Below are 12,031 nucleotides of genomic sequence, written 5' to 3'. Positions count from 1 at the left end.
TGTCCGGCACTCACTAGTGAGATGACCCCAGTACCTCAGTTGAAAATGCAGAAATCACCGGTCTTCTGTGTCCTTCGCGCTGGGAGTTGGAGACTGGAGCTGTTCCTATTCGGCCATCTTCGCTAATTGTTTAATAAACTCCCTATACCATAATTTATTATCTTGATGGATTAACAATAGTAACGCCATCTTAGACTTTTTAAGAAGAATAAATGGGTTTACACATATAAAATGATGAGCACACTGCCAGGGCCACAGATGTTCGTGTTGTTGCTTTTATTTAGGTTTATCCACACTGTTGTCTTACCTCCATAAGGACATAGTTAAGTCTTCTGGAGGAGAAGTGAAGAAAAGTTAAATAGAACTTTTATTTATTGAAAATTTATCTCAAATGTGCTGTTTCAAATTGAAATGAGAGTGTTTAAATCACAAGAAACTCAATTTTAGTTGGTAAACTTAAGTTTTTCCCACTACGCCCCAATGTAGAATGGGAAAAAATAGATGCATTATAGAGCATTAATGAGTTTTATTTTATTAGCACATCCAAGTTTGTCACTGTTAAATTTATGTCCCCTCCTTTCACTTAAACAGGATTTTGTCATTTATTCAGAAAATATGTACAGACATTTCTGCATATTTACTGGAAAATTCTATGTGCAATGAAAATTAGACTCAAATGTGATCTCTGAGTTTATGTTCTAGTTAGAGAATAAGACATGCATACCTTCACCCACCCAAAGTAAAGTATACATGGAAAGAAGGATATAACTTTAATATAAAAGAGGCACCAACATTGAAAACCAATATCATACAAATGATCCAAAGAACTAAGGTATTCGTAAAATGTAGTTAACACTATTGTTTTGGCTTAACCTAAAAAACAAAAGTTTGGAAGCAAAAATTGGTGCAAGACTGGATACACAGTTACATAGTATGAAGGGCCAGTGTAAAATAAAAATAGAGTTCCTTGTTCAAAAATCATTTATAATTTCAAGATGGCAATAGAAGAATGTTAAACCAAGTGTGGGCCCTTCTGAGCACAGGGTCCTAGGCAACTGCACGTTTCAGACACATTTAGCAGAACTCCAGAATTAAGATAAGGCCTTTTTAGCTACAGAAGAAGGCAGGATGGGATATTTCAGGCAGGGAATTTTATCAGTTTGGGTCCTCTGAGAAGCAGACATGGAGACAAAGTTAGATGTACAAGAGCTTTATAGATGGGAGTTAGGGAAGTGGAGGATAATGACTGTGAAAGATAAAGTGGGAGAAATCAGTACTGAGCAGGGGACCCTACAGACTGTGAAGATGTGACACTTGTAGAAGGAAAGAAGAGAGAAAGAAAATTTGGGGAAGGAGAAGTCTGAATGTAATTCACATCTGAAAAATTCTCAGCCAAACCAATGGACAGTTCCAGAGTAGATGGCTCATTCAAGGGATCCTAAGTTGGTTGAAAATGGCCAAGGCCTAGTAGCTCTTCCATGCTTAGTCATTGGCTGGGGGCTTCCTGGGGGAGGCATGACATTGACTCTAATGCTGTGACAGGTGCTGAATGTGCTGTGTAGTTGAAAGCTGTCTGCTAACAGTTCTCCTTGCAACTCAACAGTATGATCTATTATGAAAGGAAATCTGACCACTGCACGTCTACAGGTATCACAGAGTACAGAACCTTTCTGAGTGGGGAAGGAATTTCAACTTCAAACTTTGTTTCAACTTCACTAACAATCCCTTATATTAATCATTACTTTATGATTTTCAAATCCTTTCACATTCATATTTCTAACTTCACCATAAAATCATTTGTTGACAAAATGTTTAAAAGTAAATGCATTAGCTTGAGGTTGCTCTTTGACTCTATTCTACGTTTTCCAGCAGACAGAATGACAAGGCTGGGAGATGGCTGTGTCCTATTCAGAGTACTGCTTTGCCATTTCCTTTATCAAATTGTGCTATCCTGAAGATTCCTTTTACATGAATTATACATATGTGCAAATTTCAGTAAATTTCAGCAGGAAGATAATTTAGAAATTGCCCAATCTACATCCTTAAAAAACGTTTTCCTCTCTCTCACCTTACAATCAAAAGATCAATCTTGTGGTTAAAAATAATTTTAAAGGTTACCTAATGCATTCATTCATGTAATCATTTAGTGTGCATCAGATACTGTGCTAGATACTAGAGATAAAATGATAAAAAAAAAGCACACAGCCCCTGACTGTGATTTTTAAACTTAAGTTTGTATAATAATTATTGCAAAATCCATAAAAAATACAGATTTCTGGACCTCACCTTCAGAGATTTTATTTAGCAGATTGAAGATCTGACTCATGAATCTACGACTATCAGAAACATCCCAAGGACTTTTGTAAATATAGTTCTCAGGAAATTGTTTGAATACTCTTTGTTGTTAATTGAAGGAGAAAGACATTTGAAAAGACAGCAATTCAGTTAATACTATGTGTGGTAGGTTAAATAGTGGCCCCCAAAGATGTCCATGTCCTAGTCACTGGAAGCTGCATGTCATTTTACATGACAAAGGGAACTTTACAGTTGTGATTAAACTGATCATCTCAAAACGGGAAGATTGTTCTGGATTATCTGGATGGGCTCAATGCAACCACAAAGGTTCTGATAAGTTGGAGAAAATTGTGTTAGCATCAGACAGGAAGATACAGTTACAGAAGCAGAGGATCTGAGTTGAAGAGGGATTTGAAGAAACTATGTTGTTGGCTTTGAAGGTGGAGGAAGGAGTCAGGAGCTCAAAATGCAGTTGGCCTCTGAAAGCTGCCAGGAGACAGGTTCTTACCCACTATATTCTCCTAAGGAGTATGGCCTTGACAAGACTTTGATTTTGGCACAATGAAGTCCAATAAGGACTTCTTTTTTTCTTTTCTTTTTTTTTTTTTCTAACATTTATATTGTTTTTCCTCAGGTTGAAACATTTAGGACTTCTGACATTGAGAAATATAAGATAATCAATGTGTGTTGTTTTAAGTCACTAAGATTTGGTCATTTGTTACAGCAGCAATAGGACATCAATGCATCATATAATAGAAATACATAAAGCAGAATGTGGCTGTGGAGAAGGGAACACTTGACTGATTTCAAAGAACTCAGAAATACTGTATTTTGCATGTGTGGAATGAACAAAATTAAGAAAGTTCAAAATAAAAAATTGAAAACATTAAATCTTGGAGGCATTGGCATTGTTAGGGGGACAAAATAGTGTAAATGCAATTCCAGCTGAGGAAATATTTATAAAGGATGGAGGAGGAGAGAATTTCCTTTTTGCCCTCTGAAGCTTGGCAAAAAAAAAAAAAAAGCAGATTAATTGGAGAAAAGGCATATAAATTTATTTTTGATCACAGTTTTATGTAATATAGGATCCTTCAGAATGAAGACCCAATTTCCTGGCAGGGTGTAGAAGCTTGTATAGCATCTTGATGTTACAGGAAGAAGGGAGGCTCAGAGCATGGCCAAAAACAAGGTTATGTCAGGGTTTAGTGACAACATAGGTTATGGGAGGGAGAGGAGAGGAAATATGACTAGCAAAGGTGGTCTTGTTATAGTAAATGAAACCTCAGAGGGAGTAGACATTTGCCAATGTTTCCTTTAGATCTTTAAAGGTGTCAGATTCCTAGTTGATCTTTCCTAGATCCAGACAAGGAAAGGCCTTACTACTTTAATGTAGATTCTTTACAAATACAAATTATCCCCAAAAGACAGCTTTGAAGGACCATTTCTTGTGCTGACCCTCTGACAGCCAACTCAAAATATGTCAAAGAAATATATTTTAGGGTAAAATATTTTGATTTTTTTCACTGGGCACTTTGGAGGAATTGTAGGTTGATTGTAGATAGAGACATAGTGTGCATGCAAATAGGCAGGAAAAGTAGACAGGGGCCAACTTAAGAAAGATGTGAATAATGTGTTAAATATTTTGCTTTTAATTTATCTGGAAGAAAATAAAATAGAAAGATTTCAAAGTTTAGGACAACACGGTCATAGTTGTGCTACAATTATGGACCATGGAAGCCATCTGGACAATGGCTGAAATAGATTATATTCTGTTGGAGCTTTCCAGGTGAAAAATGTAGAGGATTAAGACATTCTTGGTGAAGATTCAGAGAAGCAGGTTTAATTTACACTCTCACACACTAAAAACTAAAAAGATCATGAGATGTCATTCCCAACATGTGAGAAACAAAGTGACCCATTCTCAACTATAAGGTACAAAACATTTATATGCTGAATTTTAAATTTCTTTCTCGGTGTTCTGATTGCAAAGTTCTAGATACATTGATCAATCCCAAACTTTATTCTGTGTGTGTGTGTGTGTGTGTAAGAGACAGCTTGCTTGTATATGCATACACATTAATTTTTACCTGTTGCTTTAAAATATTTAGTCTATTTTTTGGATTAGAGAAAATAAAAGTGTAACCAAATCATGAGCCAGTGGCTTGCAGTATGCAGGATTCAATTGCTTCGGTAGTTAGCTAGTCCAACAGGAATAGGGCAGAAGAGAGCCCTCCCCGACAACCAGGAATGTCAGGTGATAATCAGGTGATGGTTAGGCACTTGTTAACTAGCTAAAAGAATAATTGGGCACAGCTGGTACCACAAAAGGGCAGTCTCTCAGTAGATAAGAAAAACCTGAAACTGGTGGTCATTAGCTTCCCATTAAGATCTCAGGAGCTGTGTGAGTGAGCTCACACATATGCACTGAGAGGCAAAATGATGGTGTTTAACTGGTATATGACCTCCTAGGACATTGGGCTGCTAGGAGAAGAATGAGCATGCGTACAACTCCTGTAAACACACTGCAAATGCTCCCCTCTGAAGTACTAGCAGGCCCCTGGACATGCGGACAGCCCACCCCAAGGGAAGAATCAGGGGAAAAGGAATACAAGACCCTGGAAGTATGCCAACATATGAAACCCCAAGTCAAAAGGTCAAACTACACACTTGATCTCTCAAGTCTCCCACTTGGCCCTCTTCCAAAGTGTACTTTCTTTTTCATTTCTGCTCTGAAGCTTTTTAATAAACTTTCCCTCCTGCTCTAAAACTTGCCTCAGTCTCTTCTTTTACCTTATGCCCCTCAGTCACATTCTTTCTTCTGAGGGGACAAGAATTGAGGTTGCTGCAGACCCGTACGGATTTGCCCTCACTCACACAGTGAATATGAGTGAGGTCTGGTATAAAGAAAGTGATTTATTTCCAAAGCTAACTAAGGTGAACAAACACAAGTGTCTCACCTTTAAATATACCACTTCACCTTTCGAGCAGAAAGTGGACGTTTTTGAAAGGCAGGAGAGTAAGTGAGCAAAGGGTCAGGGGGTCACTTATCAGCTCCGGGGTCTAATCTCCTGACCATACAGCTGGTGACTGCTGGTGCCTTTGATGGCAGGACTAGGCTGAAAACTCCCCACACGGGAAGAAGTTTCATATAAATTGACTTTTATTTCTGGCAACAACTTCTTGTTGGGTGAAAGTCCCAAGGCAACCCCCTGGAGGGTGAGAGTTCCATGTTTTAGTCTGTAAATTGACTGTTAACTCTCAAGGAGAGATCTGTCTTGGAGCACATAGATGAACTTGCCCCATAGGTAGTATATGGTGAAGGGGAAGCAAAAGGTTATCTTTACATTTCTAAAGTGCTAAGTAGGAAGTAGGGAATGAGAAAATAAGAGAAAGATTAAAAAAAAACATCTCTTAGAAAAATGAGAGTATTCAGTTATAAAAGGAAATATTAGGAAGATAGAATGGACAGAATTGGAAAGATAGATTTCAAATGTGAGGAAGTAAAATATAGGACACAGATATTTTTATTTTCCTTTGTTTTTCATTTTGTGATCCCAAAATGAAGGCAGCAGCAGCAGCAGCCTCGGAAACAAAAGTTCTTCTCTGATCCTCCCTGCCTTCCATTCTCCCATCCCTCCCTGACTGCACCCCAATCCCTAACATAGAAAAGAGAATTCCTCTTCCCCAAGCGAGAACATAGAAACTCTTTTTCCTAAAATCCAGCCATAAAACCTAAAAATATTCTATGTAAAAACTGGCCATAACAGAAGCTCAAGAGAAGCCTGGGCAACATAGCCAGACCTCATCTCTACAAAATAAAGATTAAAAATTAGCCAAGTTCTGCATGCCTGTAGCCCTGCTACTTGGGAGGGAAAGGTGGCAGAATTTCTTATGATGAAGAGTTTGAGGCCACAAAGAGCCACGACTGTGCTTCTACATTCAAGCCTGGGTGATAGAGCAAGACCCTGTCTCTAGAACAAAAATTAAAGAAAACTGGTCATAAAGAAATTATCTGACCTACTTTGTTTGACTGTAGGTCATTTAGACCCCTATTCCAGAGAGGAACCTGCCCTATACTCAGGAGGAGGAAATGGACGCCTAGAGAGGCCAAGAAGAATCTAGACATACAAGATGTGCTGGGTTTCCCCACTCAGTCTATTAGCATTAGATCATACTCTTTTTGTCCATTAATATTTCTACAGAGCTGTATTAGTCTGTTCTCACACTGCTAATAGAAAACATGTACATTAACATATTGTAGATTACCTGTAGTTATGGGATTTACTATTTCCTTTCCAGAGAGTTATAGGACTATCTTACATAGTCTTTTTATTGAAATAATGTAAGCTTTTGATTTAGTTACAAAATTCTAATTCTATATTGTTGTTTATAAACTAGTAAATAATAATCAGAACATTCTCAAAATCAATTGTTATGAGAAGAAAAAACACGTATGTGAAGTTTGTTCTTTGTAAAATTATTTTTTGAATTTTTTATGTGAAAGATGCTGATTATTAAAAATTATAAATTATAAAAAAGAATTACAAAACACTATAATACACAAATATCAAATACATGTAATATGCACATATACATATATATACATGTGCTTGCTTTATTAAACAAATGTGATATTATACTATAACAAATACACATATTTGTATATCTGTTCTGTTAGAAAAACACTGGGAAAACATGGCAAATTTAAATAAAAATTACCTATAGATAACAGAAATTTTAGTACTTCATTTTTTAAAAATTCTGAAATTAACATGAATTACTTTTGAAATCAGAAAAATGACATCAGAAATTCTATAAAAATAAGCAATATGTATTTGGCCTTAAAAGAGTTTGTAGGCCAGGCACAGTGGCTCAAGCTTGTAATCCCAGCACTTTGGGAGGCCGAGATGGGTGGATCACGAGGTCAGGAGATCGAGACCATCCTGGTTAACACCGTGAAACCCCGTCTCTACTAGAAAATACAAAAAACTAGCCAGGCGAGGTGGCAGGCGCCTGTAGTCCCAGCTACTCCGGAGGCTGAGGCAGGAGAATGGCATAAACCCGGGAGGCGGAGCTTGCAGTGAGCTGAGATCCGGCCACTGCACTCCAGCCTGGGCGATAGAGCAAGACTCCGTCTCAAAAAAACATAAAAAATAAAAAAAAAAATAAAACTCCAAAAGCAATGGTAACAAAAGCCCAAATTGACAAATGGGATCTAATTAAACTAAAGAGCTTCTGCACAGCAAAAGAAACTACCATCAGAGTGAACAGGCAACCTACAGAATGGGAGAACATTTCTGCAATCTACTCATCTGACAAAGGGCTAATATCCAGAACCTACAAAGAACTCAAACAAATTTACAAGAAAAAAACAAACAACCCCATCAAAAAGTGGGGAAAGGATATGAACAGACACTTCTCAAAAGAAGACATTCATACAGCCAACAGACACATGAAAAAATGCTCATCATCACTGGCCATCAGAGAAATGCAAATCAAAACCACAATGAGATACCATCTCACACCAGTTAGAAAGGCAGTCATTAAAAAGTCAGGAAACAACAGGTGCTGGGGAGGATGTGGAGAAATAGGAACACTTTTACACTGTTATTGGGACTGTAAACTAGTTCAACCATTATGGAAAATAGTATGGCAATTCCTCAAGGATCTAGAACTAGAAGTACCATATGACCCAGCCATCCCATTACTGGGTATATACCCAAAAGATTATAAATCATGCTGCTATAAAGACACATGCACATGTATGTTTATTGCAGCACTATTCACAATAGCAAAGACTTGGAACCAACCCAAATGTCCATCACTGACAAACTGGATTAAGAAAATGTGGCACGTATACACCATGGAATACTATGCAGTCATAAAAAAGGATGAGTTCATTTCCTTTGTAGGGACATGGATGAAGCTGGAAACCATCATTCTGAGCAAACTATCACAAAAACAGAAAACCAAACACCGCATGTTCTCACTCATAGGTGGGAATTGAACAATGAGAACACTTGGACACAGGAAGGGGAACATCACACACTGGGGCCTGTTGTGGGGAGGGATAGCATTAGGAGATATACCTAATGTAAATGACAAGTTAATGGGCGCAGCACACCAACATGGCACATGTGTACATATGTAACAAACCTGCATGTTGTGCACATGTACCCTAGAATTTAAATTTTAAAAAAAATCCATCATTAGATACCCTATATTGCGAATTTATATCTTAGATTTTGAATAAAATAGTCAAGTCCTAAACCAAAGCTTATATACAGCTGTGGTCTCCATTGACAGTCTGCATCACAGCAAATGTACATTTGATTCTGTATTTGAAAGCTACATTTCTGAATGTAGGCAAGAGTTGTTGATAAATTTAAATATCTTAAAGTATTAGGAGTGATTATGGATTATCATGTGTGCTTTAGTTATTCATTTTTGTTCTTGCTCCCTCATATTTGCTTCGCCACATCTCAGAATTCTACTTCTTACTCTGTTAGTTGTACTTTCACTAGTCATGTTTTTATGTCAGTCTCTACCACAGGCATCAGTAGATATCACAGGAAATGGTCAGTTGCTTTGATTGGTTATCACGTTGCTTACAATTATGAGACACTGAACTCCCACATATCTATCTATAATCCTTTGCTTTGAAAAAATATACTGGCCATGTTTCCAGGTTCTTTCTTTCTAGTATTGAACTTAAAAAAATTTCACAATATAGGGCCTGCCAGACGGTAGAGAGTAGAAGGGAGAGGAGCAGAAAAAGTACCTATTGGGTACTAAGCTTAGAACCTAGGTGATGAAATAAGCTGTACATCAAAACCCCATAACAAGAGTTTCCATATACAAAAAATTTGCACGTGTACCCCTGAACCTAAAACAAAAGTTAAAAAAATCCTGCAACAAAGTGTACCTCAAAAGATACTTTTGAAACTCTGGGCCAGGTGCCATCCCAACACTTTTGGAGGCTGAGGCTGGAGAATCACTTGAGCTCAGGAGTTCAAGACCAGCCCTGGCAATATATCAAGACTGTCTCTATCCAAAAAAAAAATGCATTTTAAAAATAAAAATTAGATTCCTGAGGTAAGCAAATATTGTTCTCCTTGCTCCTTACTTATACCCATCCAACTTCCTCTAACATTTTTGGACACAGATTAAATCCCAGTGTCATGTTCAGGTTCGGTTACAAAATATTCATTTGCTGAGTTGTGACATAAATACGTATATACTAACACCTTATTTAAAATTGAAAGATAATTTTATGTACACACACAAAATTGTCATATATCTTGTCTTTTCTAAAGGTGATATGTGTGGTATCTGTAAAGGCACCTAATTCCACTTCTAAAAATTAGTAACTAATTTTTTAATCACTTTGAAAAGTAAGCAATATTCTCAATGAGGTTTGAACAGTAAAGGGTTAAATGGAATCATCTCTTCAGACTAGGAAGTAATGGCTTCAGTCTAGACTTTTCCTTCCTTCCTTTTTCATTGCTGAATATCTTGCTTTCTTTATAGATGCCATGATATATCCCATCAGCAATATGGAAATACGGTCTACTAGGTCATTTGAGGAATAATAAAAACATATAAAGTTATTACTATGTGGTAATTATATAGATTACCATTTAATCCTCACAACAATCCTAAAGTAGCTATAATTACCATACTTTTAAGACAAGAAATCTGAGACAAAGTGAAGTTAAGTAATTAGCCTAAGTTTACACAGCTAATAATTAGCAGAGTTAGAATTCAAACCGAGAAACTCTGGCTCCAAATTTGTGTTCTTAATTCCTACATTCTACCACCCCTACCCGACAGCATTTGTAATGCCAGTTTACATGAATCGAGGTAGAAACAAGGGCGTAGACAAAATGTTGACCATAATGAAATAACAACATATCCATGAAGCTACAAGATGGCTTAACGGTCAATAAGTGAGTCACCATCAGAGGCAGAGAAGCACTTGCCTTCTTCTGGTTTCTTAGAAACCTGGTCAGGGGTGTGTGTACATAAATACACATACAAGAAGGAAGATTTCCTCGAGACAGTTCGAGGAGAAACTAGAAAACCAACAATAGCCCTTGCCAAGAAGGTCTAGAATAACCAGCCAAATCATTCATGGGACCTCCCATTGGACTACTTTGCTATTCTATTTCCTCTCTCCCACTAGAACTGACTGTTCATTTTTGTCTCATTACTTCCATTCCACCTAGGCCAATTTATTTTTGCTCTGAGCTCATAGTACCAGATATAAATGTATAAATATAGCCTTCACAAACACATAATCACAACATCTAATCACCATGTAGTAATTTAACACATTCAAGTCACTTTTAAAACATTAATTTAAAATATCCATGAAGCCTACTGTGAAAGATGGTTTTATCCTCTACTATTAATGCCTGAGTGGATAGTGTGATGCTTCCTCTAAAAGCTTGGGGACTCCTGAATTGCTTTGGATGACTAACATTCTGAAACACACAGAGATAGTATATAACATTGCCTTCAGTTATATTTAGCCCTATTTTGTTTTGTCATTATAATTTAGCTCCTATATACATGATTAGTGGAGGTGTAACTGCTGTTTATAGCCCTATAGCTTTTTCATGGTAACATATCTAACACCTGTCAAGAAGGGTGGCTCACTGTTTTGAGAGCCTCCAGCTAAATGTGGGCTCCAGTACCATGGTGCTAGTAGCCCTGCCCTAATGAGAAATGAAGGGGAGCTGGACATGGATGTCTACAGTGTGTTTTTCAGAGGATACTTCTTTTACCTGGCCTACCTGGCAGACAGCCTAAAGACTAGTTGTCTGACCTGTGACCAGGAGTCCCTCACAGGGGAAATTTGTTCATTTTGGCAGATGCCCTTGTGGCTCTTTTCTGACCTCTGTCCAGTTGATGCCTTCCTGATCATCGCTCTGGCTCTAGGAGCCTGACTTTGTGTTCTCCCTGGTATCAGGGGGAAAACCTGGGACGGTCCCTATTTCTTCTAATGGAAGGTGCACATTTAATTTACCACCACAGCAGGAAACAAGTTCAAGGATTTTTTACTTACAGATCCTGGGCCAGGAGCACAGTCCTCCATCCCCAGGTGATGTGAGGCAAGAATGAAGGGTTAGGTAGACAGAGACAGAATAAGCACCTGGGCAACTAGTGGAATGTAAAAGGGAGTAGTAGGATGTGGGTCCCTTTAAGTTTGCAGGCAAATGCCTGAATGGTTTAAAGGAGGTAGCAGGAAAGTGGGGAGTCCTTTCTGGCAGGCAGAAGAGGTGCCACTAAGTTCTTATCTCTGACCACCAGCTTAAGTTATTTGGTTGTGGTATAGAACTGGAAACTGTCTCAAGGGTGACTGAGGCTTGCTTTTGGTATGAGGAAGGTGAACTTGTATTCAAAATGGATGCCGAGGCAACAGAAAATTATAACTCACTACACTCACTTTAAAATTATTTGGATAAATAGAAAGCTGAAACTTTAGTCCTTATACAAAAATTAATTCAAGATGGATTAGAGACTTAAATGTTAGACCTAATACCATAAAAACCCTAGAAGAAAACCTAGTAATACCATTCAGGACATAGGCACGGGCAAGGACTTCATGTCTAAAACACCAAAAGCAACGGCAACAAAAGCCCAAATTGACAAATGGGATCTAATTAAACTAAAGAGCTTCTGCACAGCAAAAGAAACTACCATCAGAGTGAACAGGCAACCTACAGAATGG

This window comes from Colobus angolensis, unplaced genomic scaffold, assembly GCF_000951035.1.
Source record: "Colobus angolensis palliatus isolate OR3802 unplaced genomic scaffold, Cang.pa_1.0 Scaffold86, whole genome shotgun sequence".
Taxonomy (NCBI): domain Eukaryota; kingdom Metazoa; phylum Chordata; class Mammalia; order Primates; family Cercopithecidae; genus Colobus; species Colobus angolensis.
The sequence above is the reverse complement of the archived record's forward strand: the minus strand, read 5'-3'. Positions refer to the sequence as shown.